This window comes from Ptychodera flava (genome assembly GCF_041260155.1).
Source record: "Ptychodera flava strain L36383 chromosome 3 unlocalized genomic scaffold, AS_Pfla_20210202 Scaffold_25__1_contigs__length_14229661_pilon, whole genome shotgun sequence".
NCBI classification, from domain to species: domain Eukaryota; kingdom Metazoa; phylum Hemichordata; class Enteropneusta; family Ptychoderidae; genus Ptychodera; species Ptychodera flava.
This window is the reverse complement of record NW_027248279.1, coordinates 2,083,209-2,106,457: the sequence shown is the minus strand read 5'-3', so window position 1 is coordinate 2,106,457 and position 23,249 is coordinate 2,083,209. Positions and strand designations below refer to the sequence as shown.

The following is a 23,249-nucleotide window of genomic DNA, read 5'->3' as shown; positions in this document are numbered from 1 at the left end:
CTGAAAAATATAAATTTGCATATTTCATCATAATTTGAACATATCTGATTAGGGTTATTCCTGGGGACCTGTAATCCAAATATTAAAGGACTCGTACAGGCTGTTTTGAAGAGAAACCCATGGATGTACAAATTTAAGGGCAATGCTACACATCCACCTATTTAGCTGACAGTAAAGCTAAAAACCAGTTGCTAAGTACAGGAGACGTGTTGAGTTACAATACAAAATAATCTTAGGTTTAGAAGCAGGCTATGATCAACTAAATGTTACAGGGGCATAAACTTTCAAAGACGTGAAGTCTCCTTCATCAGATACAAGGGGGAATGAAAAATTGAAGCAGAAAGTGACCGAAAATTCAGAGTGAAAATTTCAAAACATTCAGTAATTCAGAGTCGACATTTTTACTCTGAATGTTCTGTGGCTTTCAGCTTTAATTTTTCATTCAACCCTTGCATCTGATAAGGGAGACCACACACCTGTGAAAGCTTATTCTCCGGCAACATTTAGTTGATCATAGCATGCTACCAAAGCTTAGATTAATTCAGAACAAAAATACAGAAACTTATCAAAATTCAGTTACTGACCCTTGGAAGTGTAAATCTACATTTAAATGATGCCTATACTAACAACATACAGACAGACACAAGTGTTGGGGGTCAAGGTCAACAACGTTATTCCGATGTAAACTGGCTATGAGCAGATTTCCGCCACTCTAAGCGTAGTCAGATACTTATTCTAAAGACGGCAAAGCCGAACGGAAAGAGAAAAGAGAGAAAGGAAAAAACAATCAATTGCAAGCCAGTCGGGTAGGGAGGGAGGGTGGGGAACGCTCTGAGGTCGAAGCCAATACTGATTAACTATTAGGTAGCCTCGTCCGGAGACCGTCCCTTTCACAGCCCCGACCCCGACCCATTTAAACAACAATAAAACAAGCATTGTTGTTCACTTAAATGATGCCTATACTGACAACATACAGACAGACACAAGTGTTGGGGGTCAAGGTCAACAACTTTATTCCGATGTTGACTGGCTATGAGCCGATTTCCGCCAAAAGCCCCCAACACTATAGTAGGCATTAGCCCTCCGGCGCCCTGGAAATAGCGTCCTTGTCGCTAAATGAGTCCATGCTTGTTAATTGGTTTGTAAAGTTCTTACTACAAAGGTCCTGGAGCAATAAGGCGTGTGTTGAAGCAGACATGTGGTAGTGCCATTCCTGTAAAGGGTGTGTCTCGCGACATTGCAGGGTGTCTAAAGCTCTGAAATAGTGTTTAATTTTGTGCAGGCGCGATAAGGAGTCCGCGTCGTTATCATTAGTTCTGACGTATCTGGCGGTAATCTGAAAGTTGGAGATTGCCGACAGCCAGAAGAGTTCGCGTAGCCACTCCATGGCTGTTGCATTACGTGACGTGCCAGAGTTTATTATATACATTGTGGTGGTATTGTCTGTGTATACCACTACGTGGCGTTTGTCCCAGAAACCATGCCACCGCCTGCACGCAAGCAGGACGGTGTAAAGTTCTTTGAGGTTGATATGCGCATCCGCAGTAGTTGGATGGTCCGCTGACCATCGCGTGTAGAACCAGTCGTTCGCGTAAATGCCCGCTCCCACTGCTGAGCATGCGTCAGTGGTGAAAATCTGCTGGGGCAACGGAGTTTCCTCTATGAAGAATGCCGTACCATTAAAAGTTTTGCTGAGATTCGCCCACCAGCTGATGTAAGCTCTCGCTTGCCTGTTAATAGTCGGCTGGAAATATGGTTTGACCCTAAAAAATTGCTACAAAAGGTTTCTCAACGGTTTTTATAGAGTCAAATGTGCTTAATAACATAGTAAAAGTCTACCAAAATCTGACCACAAAAACGTGACATTTTCAAGATGGCGTCCAAGATGGCCGCCATATACTTAAAATGGCCATAACTACTTAAATATTAAACCTAGACTAGTGATGTCTGTGTCTACCACCATGTTTTAGTGGTTTAGGAATCCACGTACCATATCTAGATTATAGGCAAGTGATCATAAGTCCCATAATTTGCATATTTATACATGTATTAAAAACAATCACTGTCACATTCTTCTTCCGGAACATGTTGCTCATGTGGATTTTCACAATTTCCAAGGTTAGGTAGTAAAGGGAAAGCAACTCCACACATCGTTCATACTTGGGTTGTTTGCGTTTTGTGTATGGAATTGTGTATAATATGACTGTATGTCACGTTTGGCTGTTTTAAGTAAAGTGTTGCTTAGCCATGGCGAGACGTACCCGTAATCTACGTGTCTTGATGTTGCTCCGCACTGGAGCGGAGAGACTAGTGTGACACTGCGATCCTTTGGCGCTACGTTTCGAAAACAGAGTTTTCTTCATCAGTCGCTTTCAATTCATTCTTGATTTGTGAGACGTGTTAAATGATTGATTGTTTTATTTGGTAGTATGTTGTTCCACTAACGTTTATTGTTCAAGTAGGGAAGCTAGAATGTCTACTGTTTGGTCTTGTTGTGTTTGTGTAGGTTCGTGTGAACCTGAGTTCGAGCTGTTGTCGCTTTTGTGAAGTCTGGCGCTTATAAATGTATCGCCTATATTTCTGTTCCTTCTATATGCAATTATTGGTTGATTTTGGAACAGTTTTTTAGTGTTTCGTCTTTTTCAAGTTCACTCCAGTTTTCTGTCAGGGCTTGCTTGATTTTTGTCGTTTCGATGTACGGGCTATATGTTGTTATGAAGACTACTGTATTGTTGGTGGCGTTCTTTCTTTCTTTTTGTTGTTCAAGCTGTCTTGTTCTGCTTTTATGATCTGTTTCGCTGATAATGCGTTCTATTTCATTTTCAGCTCATATTTGGTATGTATATAAATACCAAAAACAGCTTATATGGTGAGTCGGTGGCGTCTGTATGTCTGTATGTATGTATGTATGTATGTATGTATGTATGTATGTATGTATGTATGTATGTATGTATGTATGTATGTATGTATGTATGTATGTATGTATGTATGTATGTGGGTATGTATGTGCGGATGTATATCCGTCACACACAAAAGCTCCCTTACCGCCACAGCTACCATCTCAGTATTTGGTGTACAGGTAGATGCAGGGATTGAGATGTGACGTTGTTCAAATGAACGTCAAAAATGTGCAAATGAGGTAAGAAAAAGGGAAATCCTGCAAATGTGTAGGAGTGGTGGCATGCCAGTGACTGAAACAGGCTACTCCACTGACCTTGAGTCATTTCCTGTCATTGTTTTTGAACTGTTACATATTAACAGACCTGCTCAAACTGAGAGGGACTTGCTGTTTTTGCTATACATGTTGCCAAAGGTGACCTCCAGTACCCAAGGTATCAGACGTTATTTACTTTTGTCATTCTTGTTTTTCTGGTTTATATATTTCTTGTTGTTTTTTCCGGTTGTACTGTGCAGTCATACTTGAAGTCCGTATGTATAACTTCATCAGCTTGAATTTCCGCCATGGTTGGGTTGGTCACTACCGTGGTAGACTTCGCTGCATCGTACACAAAGTCCTCTTTCATATTAGGCCTAGAAATCTGTATACTTGTAGATAGTCAGGTCTAAATATGTGATTTCTTGAGAGGAGCTTTCAAACGAAAATTTGAAAGTAGGATGCATTTTGTTGATGTTTCATATGAATTGTTTATATATATATGTTTCTATATAGTTTACACATATGTTTCCTAAACCACTAAAACACGGTGGTAGACACAGTCATCACTAGTCTAGGTTAAATATTTAACAAGTTATGGCCATTTTAAGTATATGGCGGCCATCTTGGACGCCGTCTTGAAAATGGCACGTTTCCGGTGGTCCGATTTTGGTAGACTTTTAATACGTTATCAAGCGCATTTGACTCTATAAAAACGTTGAGAAACCTTTTGTTGCAATTTGTTGGGGAAAGGTCTTTTTTTTCCAAAAATGCAGCCGACTATAAGGCGTATGTGATGAGACTGTCGTGAGACCGAGTTTGTCACATCGATGAGTCGCCGCAAAAATGTGCGCCCGCCGCGAATAACTCTTGCCGCCCAGTTGAGTTTGCCGATTAGTTGCTGAAGCTCGCGTTTCGTCGCTCGCCGCTTTGGAAGCCAATATTCCAGGAGTTCGCTTACTTCTTGTAGCTTGGTACCGTCTAGGGACAAAGTCCGTGTGTGCGCGTTTATCTCGATCCCTAGGAATGTTAAGCATTTCGTAGGCTCGACCAACTTATCCCAGTATATATAAACAATGGCGGCTAGCATAGAGCACATGTAGTCCTGCTTGCTCTACAAGTGACTGGTGTTTTCATAGACTGTACAACATTTATACTCACACAATACTCACAAGAACTGAAAGTAACATACGTGGAACCTGTGAGTCATGGCAGAAAACAAGGCAGGAAGGATTTCTAGGCCTAATATGAATGAGGACTTTGTGTACGATGCAGCGAAGTCTACTACGGTAGTGACCAACCCAACCATGGTGGAAATTCAAGCTGATGAAGTTATACATACGAACTTCAAGTATGACTGAAAAATTAGCAGTGCGGTACCAACCAACATAAAGTTTAAGACAACCACAACCAGACAGCCATCATGTGTTAAGGCATCGAAAGATAAGTATACAGACAGCTATTGTAAGGCGAACGAACTTAAACAGGAGTGGAAAGAATCAAATCTGTCAGGGGGCAAGATGGCTGTTCTTACACTGTGGAATTGTCGGGCGGGAAAGCAAGACGATAGAGAGCATAAATATGTAGTGTTGACATTCTATACCAAAGGCGGAATCATGGTTCAAGGAGAAAGTTTTGAGAACTAAGCAGATAAAGACTTTCTTGAACTTAAACAATCTGTTAATAGAAATAATGGTGATTTCAAAAATGACTGTGAACTCGAAAACCAAGATGGTGGCCTCAATACATTTCTCCAACGTACACACATGCATGGAGCTGTTGATAAACCAGATACAGCTGGAGATACTGATCATGAATGTGTGCAACTCACAGAAGATAAAGTTGATACAGACAGTGATGATGGGTTTGTAAAGAAACTGGTTTAAAAATTTGAAACTACTCCCTCCAGCAGATCTAGACGGGGCAATATAGAGAAAATTATAGTGTCCTAGAAAGGAGGTTATATGATACCGAAATATGCGTGGAGGAGTTACAGACCCAAATGACTGAACTCATTCAATCTACCAATGTTGTAAATCAACAATTGATAAAAACGCTTCAGCAGGATCAACAGAGAGCTTGTACTTGTACAAAAGATTACAATGAGTTGAAAGCTAATTACAACAAGCTGGTTGAAGCTAATGATAAACTGAAAAAGGAGATGAAAGAGAACACCCGTGACTTTGAAGAAAAACTTAACATGCAAGATATTGACAAAATGCTATGGCAACAAGAGTTCACAAAACTGAAAGAAACTACCACTGTTGCTTTGGATAAATTGACGGCTGATAACAATGAGCTAAGGAAAGCAGCAGAAACATTCTCCTGGAAATACGATATCATGAGTAACCAGTATGAACAGCTGTCACTACATCTCAATGAAGTAAGTCGGGGAAGATTTGAAAGTCAGCGCAGGCCACCATCAACGGCACCAGCAAAGTTAATTGCAAGTGATGTAAGACAATCGGAGTTCCCCTAAACAATCATTACCAGGTATTTGAAAATACATCTGAGGAGGAAGTTGATGAAATGCTGAGTGAGACATATGCATCAGTCGTAACTACACAACACGTCCAGAACAGAAATCTAGAAACCGGTCAGGAAGTTACAGTTACCACTACCTCACAACACATCCAAAAGGATCTGGCATCAGTACTGCATGTTCTACTTGGTGACTCACTTATCAACGGTGTGAATATAGACCAGATGTATAGACCAAACATTGCAGAGAAATATATTGTATACACAACTGAAGAGGCTGTCCAAAAAATTCAGGATTCAAATTTGATCCCACAAAATTATCATCTGTAATTTGCCATGTGGGAACAAATGACTTAACAAAGAAAAACAAACAATCAGTACTGACATCACTCCAAACAATGGCTGAAACTGCAACACAAAAATATCCAAATGCCAAAATTGGGATATCTGCAATTTTACCTAGGATTGGATGTGATACGATTAATGTTGATATTACAGAAATTAACAATAACATTAAAGAATTCTGCAATAAGAATGAAAAGCTGGTATTCATACAACATAGGAAGTTGGCAACGAGTGGACATCTGTTTGCAAAGGATGGAATACACATTGAAAGGGAAGGTGTCAAATTACTAGTAGCAGATATGAAATGGGCGATGATGGATGGAAACGAAAAGCGAGCTCGTCAGGGTCAATCTACGAGGTCAGGTCATGGCAACAGGAGTGGATTCATCAGGAGAGGTCAACCAGTGCAATACAACAGACAGGCTACAGGGCAGTACCGATCACATGGAAATAAACAATATCAACATCGTCAAACAAAGCCACTGTATAACAGTACTGGGAGGGAAGATGCTGTGCAAAATAAAAATGACCAGATAGTCCATTCGCTGATAACTCTTTTGAAAAATTTTGTATAAGTGTGTATGATACTGTTAAAACAACCATGTTACTAGTAGAGTAACAGTCGTTAGTTGGCCATTGTTATGTGTTTATCGGAGACTTATCGACAACAGGTGGATAACACCTTAACTTTTATGACTTGGAACATTCAAGGAGTCAAGCAGAAGCTGAATGACCAAGACTTCTTGAATACTATTGATTCTTTTGACTTTGTAGCTTTAGAAGAAAGTTGGTTAGATTCTGTAGACAATTTTCGTTGTCTGATTTTAGTTATTTTCGTAGTGATAGGAAAAAAAGAAAACAGCAAAACGGAACTCTGGTGGTACCATATTTCTGTTCAAACATAAATATAAAAGAGAGTACAAAAAATCTCTACGATTATACCTGATACAATATGGGTCAAACTAGATAAAACTTTTTTTAACTTTGAAAAAGACATATTTATCTGTGCAAAATATTTCCCACCAGATAATTCATCCATTTACAAATGAAGGTAAATACTCTCTTTGAAGATATTGAAAAAGAAATAATCAATTACTCATCCGAGGGTGAAATAATTATTATGGGTGATTTCAATGCACGTACAGGAAGACTTGATGATTACGTTACAGATGACTCAAGAGACCATATTACATTACCAAATATGTATGCTATAGATAATTTCAGAGCAAGATTGAATAAGGATAATAATATCAATTCATATGGAAGGAAATTATTGACCTCTGTTATCAACAGACATGAAAATTGTCAATGGCAGAAAAATTGGCGACTTGTATTGAGATTTTACATGTTACACATATAACGGCTCAAGCCTTGTGGACTATGTAATTGCACAATCAAGCCTTCACTTTAAAATTCAATACTTAAGAGTTCACCAATTGACCCACTTATCAGACCATTGTCCACTATCTTTTGCACTCACTTGGCAAGTCAGAACTGAAAATGTGGACAACAGCACCGGTCTTAACCCCCTTCCAAAAGATATTTATGGGAACAAAGTTCAACTGAGAAGTATCGAGAGGCTCTCCAAAGCCCACCAGTCAGTTTCAAAATTACTCAGTATTTACACACTAATTATTTGACTGGTAATATTGATGATGCTGTACAAGGCTTGAATGATATAATTTACACGGCTGCAGACATGTCACTCAAAACCTGCACTCATAAAGTTATAAAGAAAGGCAATGTGAAAAAGAAAACAGGTCGTCGATGGTATGACAAATCATGTTTTATAATAAAACGTGAAGTTAGAGCAATGGGTAAACTGATTGTGAAATATCCAAATGACTCCTTAAGAAGGAGTTAACTTAAGTTAATTAGAACTAAAAAGAGAATGTACCAGGAGAATCTTTTAAATAATATCACGGAAGTGAATGGTGGTAACTTAGATCAATTCTGGAGTGCATTGAAAGAATTAAAAACCAACAATTCCTTACCAACAAATGATGATATCAGTCATAGTATGTGTTGAGGAATGGATCAAGCATTTCGCAAATCAAAATAAGAAATATAACCATAGTTCAAAATTAGACAAAATTATAAAGGAGCTAGAAAGTAAGGAAATTAATGAAGAATTGAATGGGGATATTACTTCCACTGAAATCCTGAAGGCAATTAAACAGTTGAAAAAGAAAAAGTCGCCAGGTGATGATAAAATAATCAATGAAATGTTAATAAGTGGCCACTCTGTCCTTCTGAAACCAATTACAAAACTCTTTAATAGTATTTTAAATTCAAAAAGTGTCCAGACATTTGGCGCACTAGCATTATAAAACCACTTTTCAAATCAGGGGATAAGAATAACCCAGATAACTACAGAAGGATAGCTCTATCAAGTTGTCACTCAAAACTTTTCATTCAGTTTTGAATAACAGATTACATAAATATGTTGAGAGTCATAATATTCTAAGTCGATATCAGGTGGGTTTAGGCCTGGATTTCGAACAACAGATAACATGTTCATCTTAAAATCGGTTATTGATAAGTTTATTAATAAATCAAACATTGAAAATGCGAAAGATAAAAGGAAAAATATAATTAGGTTGTTTGTAGGATTTGTTGAGTTTAGAAAGGCATTTGATAGTATTTGGCGTCAAGGGCTCTATTAGAAGTTACTAACACACAATATTAATGGCAATATTTATCAAATAATTAAAAGTATGTATGACGAAGTCAAATACAGTATAAAACTTAATGGTGGGATCACACGACAGTTCAAATCAATGCTAGGAGTTATTCAAGGTTGCAATATTAGTCCCATTCTTTTTAATCTGTTTGTTAACGATTTATCAGTTTACTTTAATGATAGGTGTGAACCAGTTAATTTAGGACAGTCTCTGATCAATTTCCTATTATATGCTGATGATCTTGTATTAATTTCAGAATCAGAGGCTGGATCACAACGTTGCTTTGATAAACTTCATTCTTATTGTAATGACTGGAATTTAGAAGTCAACACTAACAAAACCAAAGTCATTGTTTTCAACAAGAATGCTAGGGTCCTTTGTCATAAATATAACTTTTATTATAAAAGTATGAAATTAGAAATTGTTCAAAGCTACAAATACTTAGGCATAGACTTCAAATGTAATGGGAAGTTTGACATTGCAAAGGAGACTCTATACAAGAAGGCACTGAAAGCGTTCTTTTATATTAGAAAAGTTGTCAGTTCATCAGCTAACATAAATATTCATGCATGGATTCATATTTTTGACCATGTTATTAGGCCTATACTAACTTACGGATGTGAAATTTGGGGAACTGAGAAATATTCAGATAGGACACCAATTGAAAAATTGAATCTTAAGATATGTAAAATACTTCTCCAAGTTAATCAGTCAGCAACAAAGTTAGCAGTGAGAGGTGAGATGGGCAGGCATCCTCTTCTTAACTTTTATCAAGAAATGATGGGTAAATATTGGTATAGAACATACACTAAGAAAGAAAATACTTTGATCCATGAGGTGATGGTATTTTGTACTAACAATAACATGGCCTGGGCAACTGCAATGCAAGAAATAACAGGATTTGAGAGTGTTGGTAATTTTTGGCAAAATGATAAACATAGTGTGAAAAACTTAACAGATAAGATAAGTAATGACTACATTTTAAAATGGAAATGAAGTTAATGCAGAAAAGACATCATCAGGAGAGAATAACAAATTACGCATTTATAGAAAGTTTAAAACGGATTTTAAAATGGAAAAGTATTTAAGCTGTATCAAGGATAAAAATGACAGAAATACATTACCAAGCTGAGAATAAGTGACCATAATCTGATGATTGAGAAAGGTAGACACATGAGACCAAAACTAAAAGCTGAGGACAGAATTTGTAATAGGTGTGATACCAACTCAGTTGAGGACGAATTTCATTATATCATGTGTTGTCCATGTCATACACAATCACGACAAAAATTGTTATACTCGATAGCAGTCAACAATGAAAACTTCAACAACTGGGATTTGCAAGCCAAATTTTGCTGCATAATGAGCAATACAGATAGCATGATATACCTCACAACATTTATCCAAGAAACAGATATTTTTTAAGATTACCCCACATTTCATATTCTGCAAAAAGTTATATCTTATATATATATATATATATATATATATATATATATATATATATATATATATATATATATATATATATATATATATATATATATATATATATATATATATATATATATGTAACCCCGGTTACGAAATAAGTCAGGTTATTTGATCTTCCATCCCACCTGACAGTTAAGTAATCAGATGGAATTCCTTGATTGCCGTTATCTCCCACAATGCACTGCGAGCAGACAGATACTGCGTGGAGTGGGTGGTTGTGCGGGCAGAGACTCGGTCTAAGGGAATTAGTTCTTCTTGCCAGTAACCAAGACGACGTGGTTGGTCTTTTTTGCATGGCTTATGAACTTCTAGGTAGGTTTTCACATTTGTTGCAATACTGAATTTGTAACGTGTTTTCATGGTGTATTTTTTTGAAGTTTGAGACCACACCCATTGTGAGGCAAATTGGAGAGGCCATGTGCTTTCCCGCTTGGACTGTGAGCCATTCTGAATCTCAAGCTTCCACAGGAATAGATTGATTTGTTTAGTAGTTTTGTACTTTTTGTTTTGATTTTTGAATACCAATAGTTCCACAGAAAATGAACTTGTTCAACTTGACATGGTGACTAGAATGGCATTGCCATGCCATGGATTAAGATCCAGTTGATATCACGATCTGCTGACTCAAAGAGCTTATGTAACTTGTAAGTGCTCTTCTTTTTTGCATGGCTTATGAACTTCTAGTTTCCCGACATACCAACCCATAGACGGAAGCGTTTGGGCTGCTAATGAGATAATCCCAAAGGAGAACTGTCTGGAGGACGTTTTGTGTGAATCAGTTTCCCACCCGAACTGGAAGAGGTTACAACACGGAATTTGTAACCGTAGCAACAGGATCGACGTGGACTCTGAACCCTGAACAATTCTGGAGAGTGTCTATTGATTGAACACTGTAATTGATACGAACTTGGATAGGGGCGTGTCTAGAGTTTCTGAATGTTTAAACAGTATTGCCGGCTAATCATTGTAGACTTTTTATCATCATTAGTGTGTAGTGAAATAAACCTCAACATAAACTGCAACTCAAATTGTGCGATAATCAGTCTTTCCTTGTTGTTGATTGGATAATATGAACTTGGGTCCAGGTTTAGTTGACTGACAGTTAGCTACCTGGGTTACATAAATGGGGGCTTGTCCGGGATATGTGGGAAGAGTGAGTTATTATCGTACAGTTTGTTGCAGTTTGTTTTTGCATTAATGTCTCGGAACTAGAGGTTTTAGCAAAAAAAATGGGAAGGACCAACCACGTCGTCAGTCGTCACATCACCAGCAAGATGGGTGATACCACGCATGGCACAGGTGTGTCACTGCTTTTGTTTTATTGTTAGTTTTATGTAGTGTAGATGGAGGGAGTATTGGGATGAAGAGAAAAACTGCAATGGAGGATTACACATGACATGTGATTCCTGAGGGGAATAGGAACTTTGTTGCACGTTTTTATGGCATGTAAACACCACCTCCATTTGTGAAAGTTGTGTGGCTTTTCATTCATTTCACTTGGTGTTCCGTAGGTCAAGTGACCTTCTTTTCTGGCTCTGCTTTGGAATTTGCATTTTTTGAGTTGTGATTATCTGTCAAAGGAGTTCACTTACACCCGGAGTGTGTAAGCTTCTGAGGGGAATGTGTAACCCCGGTTACGAAGTAAGTCAGGTGATTTGATCTTCCATCCCATCTGACAGTTAAGTAATCAGATGGAATTCCTTGATTGCCGTTATCTCCCACAATGCACTGCGAGCAGACAGATACTGCGTGGAGTGGTGTGGTTGTGCGGGCAGAGACTCGGTCTAAGGGAATTAGTTCTTCTTGCCAGTAACCAAGACGACGTGGTTGGTCTTTTTGCATGGCTTATGAACTTCTAGGTAGGTTTTCACATTTGTTGCAATACTGAATTTGTAACGTGTTTTCATGGTGTATTTTTTGAAGTTTGAGACCACACCCATTGTGAGGCAGATTGGAGAGGCCATGTGCTTTCCTAATTGGACTGTGAGCCATTCTGAATCTCAAGCGTCCGCAGTATTAGATTGAAATGTTAAATAGCTTTGTACTCTTTGTTTTGACTTTTGAATATCAAGATTTCATCAATAAATGAATTGGTTCATCATGACATGGTGACTAGAATGGCATTGCCATGCCACAGATTTAGATCTAGCTGATATTAAGATCTGCTGACTAAAAGAGCTTACGTAACATGTAAGTGCTCTTTTTTATTTTTGCGTGGCTTATGAACTTCTAGTTTCCCGACATACCAACCCATTGACGGATGCTTTTGGACTGCTAATGAGATAATCCCAAAGGAGAACTGTCTGGAGGACGTTTTGTGTGAATCAGTTTCCCACCCGAACTGGAAGAGGTTACAACACGGAATTTGTAACCGTAGCAACAGGATCGACGTGGACTCTGAACCCTGAACAATTCTGGAGAGTGTCTATTGAGTGAACACTGTAATTGATACGAACTTGGATAGGGGCGTGTCTAGAGTTTCTGAATGTTTAAACAGTATTGCCGGCTAATCATTGTAGACTTTTTATCATCATTAGTGTGTAGTGAAATAAACCTCAACATAAACTGCAACTCAAATTGTGCGATAATCATTCTTTCCTTTGTTGTTGATTGGATAATATGAACTTGGGTCCAGGTTTAGTTGACTGACAGTTAGCTACCTGGGTTACATATATATATATATATATATATATATATATATATATATATATATTATATATATATATATATATATATATATATTATATATATATATATATATATATATATATATATATATATATATATATATAATTTTTTGATAAGTATCCTTTTCTTATTTTTGTAGTATTAGTTCTTGACTATGTTCACCTTTGAGGGAATAACGTCAATAAAGTTATTATTATTATTATCATTATCCCAGTATATGGAAAAGCCAAGTTGCTGAATTAGTTGTAGCAAGGCCTTAAAGGCTTGTTCGCACGCTAATTTAGAGTCCGCGACGATTAGGAAATCGTCGAGATACACGATTACGACATCATACCCTTTCCTGCGCATCATTCTGGTAATACTTTGCGTAATGCGAGTGAAAATTTCCGGGCTCTTTGCTGCACTGAATGGAAGGCGTGTGTCGACCATTAATGTCAAAGTTTTATACTGCATGAATTTGTAACATAGGCCCGTAGCACGCTGTGAGTCAACACTTATGGGTACAGAGCGATAAGCAGATTTCAGGTCGACTTTGGCCAGGTACGATCCTGGCTTGCACATAGCGACAGCGTGATCAATAGTTTCATATTTGAACGAGTTTGTAGATGCATATGAGTTCACGCTTTTGCCGGCAGGTTGACTGCAATCATGAATGAGTCTAACCTTGTTTGATTGTTTCTTGGGTATAGCACCGAGGCTGCTTATAATGTGCGGTTTACTGTTCGTGATCTTGTAATTTCCTGCTGATATCTCGTGCAAAATTTGTTGTTCGACCGCCTCGCAGTAAGCTGGATCGGTGCATGATGCATAGTTTGTTCGTTCCACTTTTTGAAGGGGGTGCCAGGGTCGATGATGTCGAAACCGTATTTTATGCCGTTTAGAATGTAGTCGCGATCCATGTCATATTTGAGTTCGTTTTCCCATTTTTCCAGGCAATCAGTCAGAGGGCTAGCTACCTTATGCTAGGCTTGATCACCTCATTCTTGGCTGAGCAGCGAGTTGTAGTGGTGGCGTGGGTGGTCTTTGCGGCAGCCGTCCTCTATGCACACGTGCGCGAAACGGCAGGAAGTGCGGATGCAGCCGGCTGGTTTTGGTAATTGAAGCAGATTTCGGTTTCTCGTGTGACAAAGTTGCGGCGCACAGTGTCCTTCGTAGTGTTTGCCGTTTGCCTGGTCAATAGTTTGTCGTTTATCAAGGTGATACACTGATAAATGGAGGTCCACGGAACCCCATGTGATTGAGTCTGTCGCATGTTTCTTGCGATACTCGTGATCATACGATAAAACTGATGGTGTCGTAAAAGATTGTGCGTAATCCCCGATATTAATTGTATGATCGAGGTACGCTAACGTGTCCTTCGTGGACAAGCCCTGGTTAATGTGTGTCTTTAAGATTCGGGCGTTGGCCGATATCCACTGAGGAAGGGAAACTTGGTCAGGTTTCGGTCTATGCTTGGTGGTCCGCATAATTAGCTTCATGTCCCCTTCAGCTGCTAGCTCCATCTTGTCGGAAGAGTACAGCGAAGCAGTCTTTGTGGTTATATAGTCCGGAATCAGTAATGGTTTATGCTCATCCTTCGTTAGATTCTGGGATGTGATACTCTGGTCCGATACAATGTCTTTTAGCGCGTCATTGCTGAAAGCTTCGAGGAGTTTGTTCAGTTCTGCATCTTTGGCAAGGGACTTTGTAGTCACCCCTGATGTTTCTGTCCCAGGTGCGGGTTGGTTTTGAGGGGGCCTGTTGTTTTTTTGGCTTTGCGTCTAAGTTGTTCCATGACCAGCGAAGCAGTCCGCGTTGGCTAATAGGAAGATTAAGTCCGATGATGTCTTGATTGTTGAGGCACTTCAGGACATCTGTTGATGGGATGCCTTGTGTAGTTAGCACGTCGTGTGTATCCTCCGTTAGGCCTAGCCTTATACCATTCGTGGAAACTTGTCTGACATTGTTGCTATTCGTTGGCGGGAACAATAGCTTTGTGGACAAAGGTTATCCACATGTGAACGCTCTGAGGTCAAGCCAATACAAGTATTATTGTTCACTATAGATGAACTGAGGTTCTCAAGTTAATTTCAAGACAGCTACCTGTACACTCATCTTCTTCATTATCTGTACCACCAGCTTCTGTAACAACTCTTCGATTTTCAGTTAAATCCAACTTTTTACATCCTGAAAATAATGCAACAATAGGCAATGGCGAGATGAGACTTTAAATGAAAGACAAGGGGCTGATTAGGTTAAGGAAAAGGGAGACTTTTATATACAGTGCCTCTCTTCAATACTGTTACAAAATATTTGCTGCTTCTTGTCATCAACTGATTAGATTAAATAAGCCAACTCTCATCTGCTGAAACAATACATTGTATACTCTGTGATGTTTAACTGATGTTTTACATGCCATTGTGTCTACTAAAATACATGTATTAGCTGTGATTACGCAAGGCGTATCGATCGCGTTCATGTCAAGGGTTGTCGCTACAGTTGTGTTCGTTGACCCTTGACCCGAGTTAGATCGATCGATAGGCTATGGCCAAAAAGTACCACTGCGTATTCACAGCTAGTTGTTGGTATACCAGCCACTGAAAGAAAAAAGGTTTCTTCACCAAGAGATGTCTTCCATTGTATCCACAGATCAAGGGTAAGTAAAACATTGTGTATCCTGCAGCTGTAGTTTAAATACTACTAACAAAGAAAAGTAGTTAACTGAAAGAGGTGGCCAAGATCTAGATGTATTTGTTGGACAGATCAAAAGTATCTTTTACTCAAATTGGTGTCTGCTCATATGCATGTTAATATAAATCTCTCTGAAAGTCACAAAATTTCCGTGAAAGTCAAAAATCTTTTCCATTGTAAATGTTTTCTGTTTGTTCAAAGTTACCCATGCCAAGTTAGATAATTATGTGTGAATTATTTCCTGTGCTTGGGTATGCTTACAGTGTCTTTTCATGTTTTTAATCGAGTGACATGTTGATGTCAGGAGTGGAGGAAATGCCAGACAAGGAACACCAAACAGAAACAGAACCAACAACAATGTACATAAGCTCAATTTATTTTAGTGTCACTCTGCATAATTTCTAGAACACACTAAATAACTTCTACAACAATATGTAATCTTTTGTGACATCCAAATGACGAATGTAAGTATTTAACTTCCACATTGCAGTGCTAGTGGCAGAATGGGAAGAGGAAAAAAGAGTACCATATCAGAATCTTTTGTGGACCCATTTGAGTAAGTCCTTTTAGTATTTTGAAAGAAAAGACAATAAGTAGTATGACAACAGACCGGCACATCACTAATATAAGCTTTAACAATATTGTTGATTATTTTTATATTGTTCAACACTTTGGAAGAGATATATATTTCGTGATATACTACTGACTATTTTAATAGTTGTACAATTTGCCATGTGATAATCATGACATTTTGTGTTTCACCTCCAGTGTGAGTATAGATGAGACAATTGATCCAACCGATGATTATGATCATATTGATCTGTCATACTATGATGGAGATCCGGATTATGAACCAAGCTTCAATATAACTATACAGTAAGTAAAACAATTTATTGTACAAGGGTTTTGTCAGGTGTACGTAACTGGCTACAAATTGGTCTTGTACAAAGAGGGCACATGGTTTGTAACATAACCATGACACTGGTCTGCCATAACTGCTGGTGGGGCACTATGATATACATGCATTTGTGTTTGCATATCTTTGCTATAGCCTGATGTTCATGCATGTAATGTTCATAAGGTTTAAAATCCTTAAAATTCAGTGAATTTTCAAACACTATTACACAGATGAAAATTACCACAAGAAATCATGTCAAACTGATATGTCTACATGTGCTGATACAATATGTTGATTTGAGTAGTGACAACACTTCCATGCAATGAATCCTGGAAAGATTTAATTTTCTATGGTGACACTTTTGCACAATTAAAATTCTGGGTAACGTTTTGAATACAGGACATAATGTTTATTGCAAATACTCTAATACTTATCAATCATTAGCAACACATTGGTCAATACATTGTGCTAAACGATTCTTCTCATAATTTTTAATTTGAAATTGGCATGTATATTGATACTTCTCACAGGTCCCAAGAAAATGACTTGGAAGACTTTCCATCTGACCATTCAGAGTTTAAACAGAAGTGATGAAGACACGTCTCCCATATACATGAATAAGGAGAATCGGGTGTAACAAGAGTGAGAAGTGAGGCAGGTTTAACAGACTTATTGAAGAGGACTTCTATTTGATAAGTCTAGGTCAGTTAATTTTGTTGGCCAAAGCTGAACTCAAGTCAACATGCAGCAACTCAGACTGTAAAGGAATGCTGACAATTTCAACAAATACAGTAGGGTCAGCACTGTATCTATCATGGGTATGTACATTGTCTTTGACCCTAATGTAATACTTTGATTCAGTCAGTGACACTTCATGTCTCTGGCCTTTCATAATGTTCTACTTTAAACTGGGTACAAGGTGACGTGACAATGACATACATAACATACTACAGACTTAATGTCCTCATGACAGCATGGCTCTCTTTTCACGCTAGGAAGATTGACGTATACAGTGTTCACTGCTGTTATGTAAAGAATTTTCACCAAGTTATAATTTCTGTGGATTCACGTTGTTACAGCCATATTATACATAGGTGAAGTATCAGGCCATTCACATTTTAACAGTTTTAAACATCTTGTGAATTTACATAACTGTAACAAACCCTTTAGGTTCAACACTTCTCCATGTCTGTTATCAATACAGACACAAATTTCATCAATGTGATCACAGAAATAGCTGGACAGATACTACAGAACTGTATACGTGAACGTTCAATATGTATTTTGCATGCCTGTGAAAGCAGCTGTAAATCCAACGAAAAACACAGGCCATTCCCTAAATCAAAGATAGATCAGGGCGTGTTCTGTGATCTAAGTGGTTGCTGTGTAATATCTTGTTAAATCCTGTACAAAATTCTGAGTTTGATCATAATGTTCATATGTCCAGAGTACATAGTATTACACAAATCTGTAGTTACAAACAGAGTTAATGTGAAACTTATCTTGATACTTTATTGTAGGTATGCCCTTCTGGTCATGTAGAATACAAGTGGTGCTCACAGCCCCTTCTCAAACGACGGCTTCACAGTGGAGACCTGCTTACATCGGCCTCCATACTGATGTCCGGAAACAATTACAGCAAAATTGCTTTATTTGCCAAGATGTTAAGGCTGAAGATAGTCAGTAGTAGTACATACTTCAAAATACAGCGGCACTATTTAGTTCCATGTGTGGATAAATATTAGCTTCACATCAACAGGAATACTTACCAAGTATCAAGATAAGGAGATTGTTATTCTTAATAAGTAACGTTACTGTAGCGACTGTTACTGTAGAGATAGAGTACCGTACTATACACATTTTTCTTCGTCCAGCACGCATTCTATGTCATTTACGTAAAAATTGTGCATTGAATAGACGTGGCGCAATCCTAATGAAAATGCACATTGACTGAGATTTGATTACCACAATTTATTGAGAAATTTGCTAATATGAATGCGTATTCGTTGCTCTATAAATAGTAGAATTTTACACTCAGCGTAATTGTGGCATATCTGCTTATTTTGCGATATCACAAGGTGATGGAAGAATTGACTCTCCTGGATACTGTGCACAGTACTGTACATACACAATCATGGAAAACGAATCCAAAGACATTTTGGAGATTGTAACCATAGACAAGCGTCAGACTGACAAAAATTAACCATCATAGAAAGAACAGCATTTCAAGAAGGGTTAAACCAGCTCCGTGATAAGGGACTGCAGATAAAAGAAGCAGTAACAGATGCCGGCACTCAAATTGCATACCTGATGAGTAAATTTGATAAATATTTCTCTTTCTAACTACCATATAAACAACAGCAAATCAACCTGCTTTTTTAAGTTGTTTCATCATACTAATATTCAACTATAAAATTAGCTACCGGTGTAATGAACTTGATGCAGCAGAAAATTGTGAAGCTAACAGCGCCCCCTAGTGTTGTTGTCGTTCATACTACAGATCGTAAAGTTTTCATAAGATTTATTAATATTTTCTTGATTAGTAAAAGTTTGAAATTACATATATATCGACCTAAAGCTATTTCAAAGTAGTACACTAAACTTTTAGTGTTTAGCAGTGGTTTACCGCCAATTTGTTGTTCCCATGATTCAGCGGTAGCCATCTTTTTTCCTATATTCCATATGAACCAAGGCAGTAGTTCAAGTTCGCCGATAATTCACCTAGAGTACCAACTAAATAGGCCCACGAGGTAATATATTTACGTAGTTTGTATTGCATGAGTTTATGAGAGACATTTATTGCATGTGAAAGTAGTTTAGAGCATTTATTGATGAGATACGGAATCGTTTTCACACAGTGCAGTGTACACGGACAATTTCACTATCACTGCAAATGGACTGTAGCAATACCCGTGACACACTATCGGACAATGATCGAACAGCGATTAAGCTCATGTGCAACAATGGCTATGAAAGTTGAGACATCACAAACAGTTATTCTTTATGTTGATCGAGCATACCGTGTTTAGACTAGTAGTGTATTCGCTTTTATTTACTAGATCTTATGGTGTTGGTGTATGTAACACAGCAATAAAGGAGAGATATGCCACATCAGTGAAATCCTGTGTGCGCCTAAGTGTTGAATGTTAGTTGGTGCTGCTACAACCGGTGGTCAGAATTAAAAAGAGCGTGTAACAGCTTCATGATCAATGAACTGTGTTCTTGACAACAAGAACATGACAACATGAAATAATTCAGTTGATATTGATCATATGTTGTTGCAGTCATAGCCAAGAAGAGGGACTTAAAGGTTTGTTCATCCGTCTTTATCGTAACCCATCACTAGGACATCATATCACTGAATTCCTACCTCTTTCTTGCACTTTTTCATATAGCCAACCATTACACAAATTTAGCTACATTTATTCTACTAGTACTTGGAACATCAGCAGTGCACATACTTTCCCAGTTATTTTCCCAAATTTACTTCATCATGATTGCTGTCACCATAACGACTTCTGATGATGTTTTTGAAATTAATGAAAAGGGTGACTATGTCATTTACAATAACTTGTCTATTAAGTATGTAAAGGCAAGTCATGGGTCACTACATAGCTAATCCTGCAATGCATGAACTTATGCTGTAAATGAAACACTGAGCACCATCTTATTGGCAGTTAATCCTTCCTCTATCTCTTTTTGTGTAGAGACCACATACCCTGGTATCACACATTCATTTGATATATGGCATGCTGCCAAGAACCTTGGGAAAAATAACGAAGGTTTGTTGCTGTTGCAATGTTAAATCATAGGTATATGTTTGTCATTTTCATCAAGAATGATGCATCACTTGGTTTGAATTAGCTGTCCTCTGTAGTGTGAGCTGCTGCTATACATGCAATAATGCTTAGTTATTTATGCCACCATAAAGCCCATTTCACATACAAATAATTTTTTCCCTGACACCTACATTTTAATATACATGTACTGATATCTTAAGTCGTTGTCAGTAAAGTGTTATTTTTTATGAGGATTGAGTCAAGTTTTTCTTATATCTGCTTTCAAGGCTAGTCAGAAGAAGAACTGTAAAGCCCTTCAGAAATGGAGCAGGCATGTGAGGAATCATTTTAGGTATTGCTGCCAAAAGGTTCAATTATGAAGAGTTCCTGGTAAGAGTGTATGAATGCCTTTTGAAATACAAAACGTTCAATTTATTTCTGTTGATGGAAATCACACTTAGCGGTCCACTCGTATGGACATTATTTGGCCAAAGAAACAGAGTGAGGGAGGAGTGTTGCCGCACACATTTTCAATCTTATTATTCCCCAGGACAGTGTCCGTGAGGACTTATAGGTTTGGTACTGCCCGTGCTTGCATGTGTGCATGCGTGCGTGCGTCCGTTCACGCAGATATCGCAGAGATGCCTGGAGCGATTTCATTCAAACTTGGTACAAGGATTACTTTATATGTCATACATATGCACGTTGTTTTGTGATAAGATCCAAAATGGCTGCCGTAGGCCATTTTGTTACGATTTTTTCATGTATGGAGCCATAAATCAGACATATTTCAACGGGTATCATTCAAAGTTGGTACAAGGACATTGACCTATTTCATACATATGCACATCAATTTGTTTCACGGCATGTAGCAGTATCATGTCAATTACTGAAGTTTCGTAATTAGGCCGATTTGTCAAGAAATACTGCATCAAATTTCATGAAACTTGGTACAGATGTTGAGCTCATATTACTTTAAACCCGCAGTTGTCAATCCCAGGTTCTCGCATTAGTGGCGTTCTCCTCCCAGTCAAACACTTGGCCAGTATGATGTTTGATTTCTATAACATTAATTACACAAACTGATCTCAACCTTTTGTCACCTTTTGCTAATCCTGCAAACAGAGTTTATGCAAGCTTTTGATTGACGGTCAGTTCGAATTGCCAACGGTCATGACTCCCCGCAACAAACGCTTAAATTTCCTAAAAAAAATTGTCTTCCAGTTGCGTTAGACATTGAATATAACCACAGAGTTCGATCGGCAGCAACTTCGCGCTGACCGCTTGGCAGTATGTCTGTGTTTTTGTGGCCGGGGAAAACTAAAAAGTGGCATTTTCTGGAGCGTGTGCCCGCGTGTTGCCGGTTTGGAGTCCACTTACACAATGAACGCCGCCATACCTTGGCGTCCCTTTAAAGGGAGGCTCCGCCTTTAACAGTGAAAAAGACATTATCAGTGTCATTTTAATTAATTTGCAATTGCATATGTAATGACTTTCCTAATTTGAGTGATATATCTACAAATACTGTGTCAAATTTGATGAAACTTGGTGCAGATGTTGATCTCGTAGTGTTGTTAATACTGCATCAAACGTTATAAAATATAGTACCGGTGATAATCTGTCAGTGTTAGGATAGTATGCAATAATCTTTAGCAATGTCATCCTGTCTGTTAATTACTAATTGACTCATTTAATGACACTATGTAATTAGGATGGTGGCCTACATTGGTTTTATGTTGTCACCACCATAGAAAGCATTCTTGGCCATTGAGCTCCATCTGTATCGCAGTATTTTTATCACAGACCTAATTAATAAAGAGGACTCTATCCTCTCTGAGGACTTGCAATTAAAATACCCATTTATAAGTGGGGACTGTGTCATCATCGATTACTTATTTGTCTCATTATTTATGTTAAGTGTACATCTCACTCTCTAGACTCATGACATTTTATGATTTCATTTTAGCTAATAGAGACTGTCTATAGAAACTATTAGTGTGGTATTTTTCATTTAGAGGAATGTTAAAATGTATGATAACTGAAGTATTTATTATGCTTTCATCACAAGGACTTTGGTGTGGTGTGATTCATCATGTTACAAATGAACACGAATGGGTCTTATCATATGGCCAGGGAACTAATTCTTGTAACCATGGACCTCTAACAGAATCTGCAGACAGTGACAAGGAATGGCTAGAAAAGGGTAGTCCAGCTCATGTAGCACTGGTGAAAATTGTCATGGACAAGAGATTTACAAATCAAATTCACTACTTCGTAAATTGTAGGTAAGTTGGCAGGTTTTAATGTTGAATTACAAAGTAATACACTGATGTAAATGGCGGAAATTTGCCGCGGTACCTGCACATGTACGGTAACTCTAAACAGGAAGTCTTTAGTCCCTGGTTCTCGCATAAGATGCTGTTGACACTGACTGTCCATGTGATTTTAGTCCCTTGTTTTCATAGAAATCTGTGCATAGTTAGTCAATTTGCTGACAGATAAAGCTGATAGAGAACCTCTCTCTCTTTTAAGTCCTCAAACTGACAGTAGCATAGTCTGTTCCCACACATCTTTGATTCCTTTTGCTCGAATAATGCAAAGTTTGTTGGTTTCAATTTTTGCAGAAGTACTGCTGAGTTAGAGACATTCCAGCAGAGTATACTTGTGTATGCTGCAAAGAGATTTTCATATGTGCCACCAGTATACAGAGCCCTGAATAGTTTAGCAGCATTGGATCACAATGTTCACCACAGCAGGGAAATTATGAGAAACAAAAAGAGTGAAATTGTGTAAGTAGAACACGACATTTACTTTGCCAACTTTGCAGAACAGTAGTACTATTACTACTATTCATGTGGGAGTTTTTCATAGCCATATCACTGTGTGTCTTTTTTTTAATTTAGAGTATTTTTTTATCAGATTTTAATTTTATGTTCTTCCAAAGATTATATTTGTATGGCTCCATGGAAAAACAGCTACTACCCTGGAGGAAGGCTGAGTGGATTCCAATAAAGAACAGGAACAAGAATGTTGAACTTTTACCTCAGTGCTACTTT

At 38.0% G+C, this 23,249-nt stretch overlaps 2 long non-coding RNA genes across 2 annotated transcripts; both read left to right on the top strand.

Moving 5' to 3' along the window:
• The first annotated feature begins 10,270 nt into the window (after positions 1–10,270).
• Positions 10,271–12,729, top strand: LOC139125298 (uncharacterized). The gene is made up of 2 exons (XR_011550186.1): positions 10,271–12,017; positions 12,392–12,729. It is a non-coding gene; the product is annotated as an uncharacterized lncRNA (long non-coding RNA).
• A 7,801-nt stretch (positions 12,730–20,530) lies between these two features.
• On the top strand, positions 20,531–22,962 carry LOC139125477 (uncharacterized). Its single transcript, XR_011550239.1, has 3 exons — positions 20,531–20,583; positions 22,262–22,478; positions 22,818–22,962. It is a non-coding gene; the product is annotated as an uncharacterized lncRNA (long non-coding RNA).
• Positions 22,963–23,249: the final 287 nt, after the last annotated feature.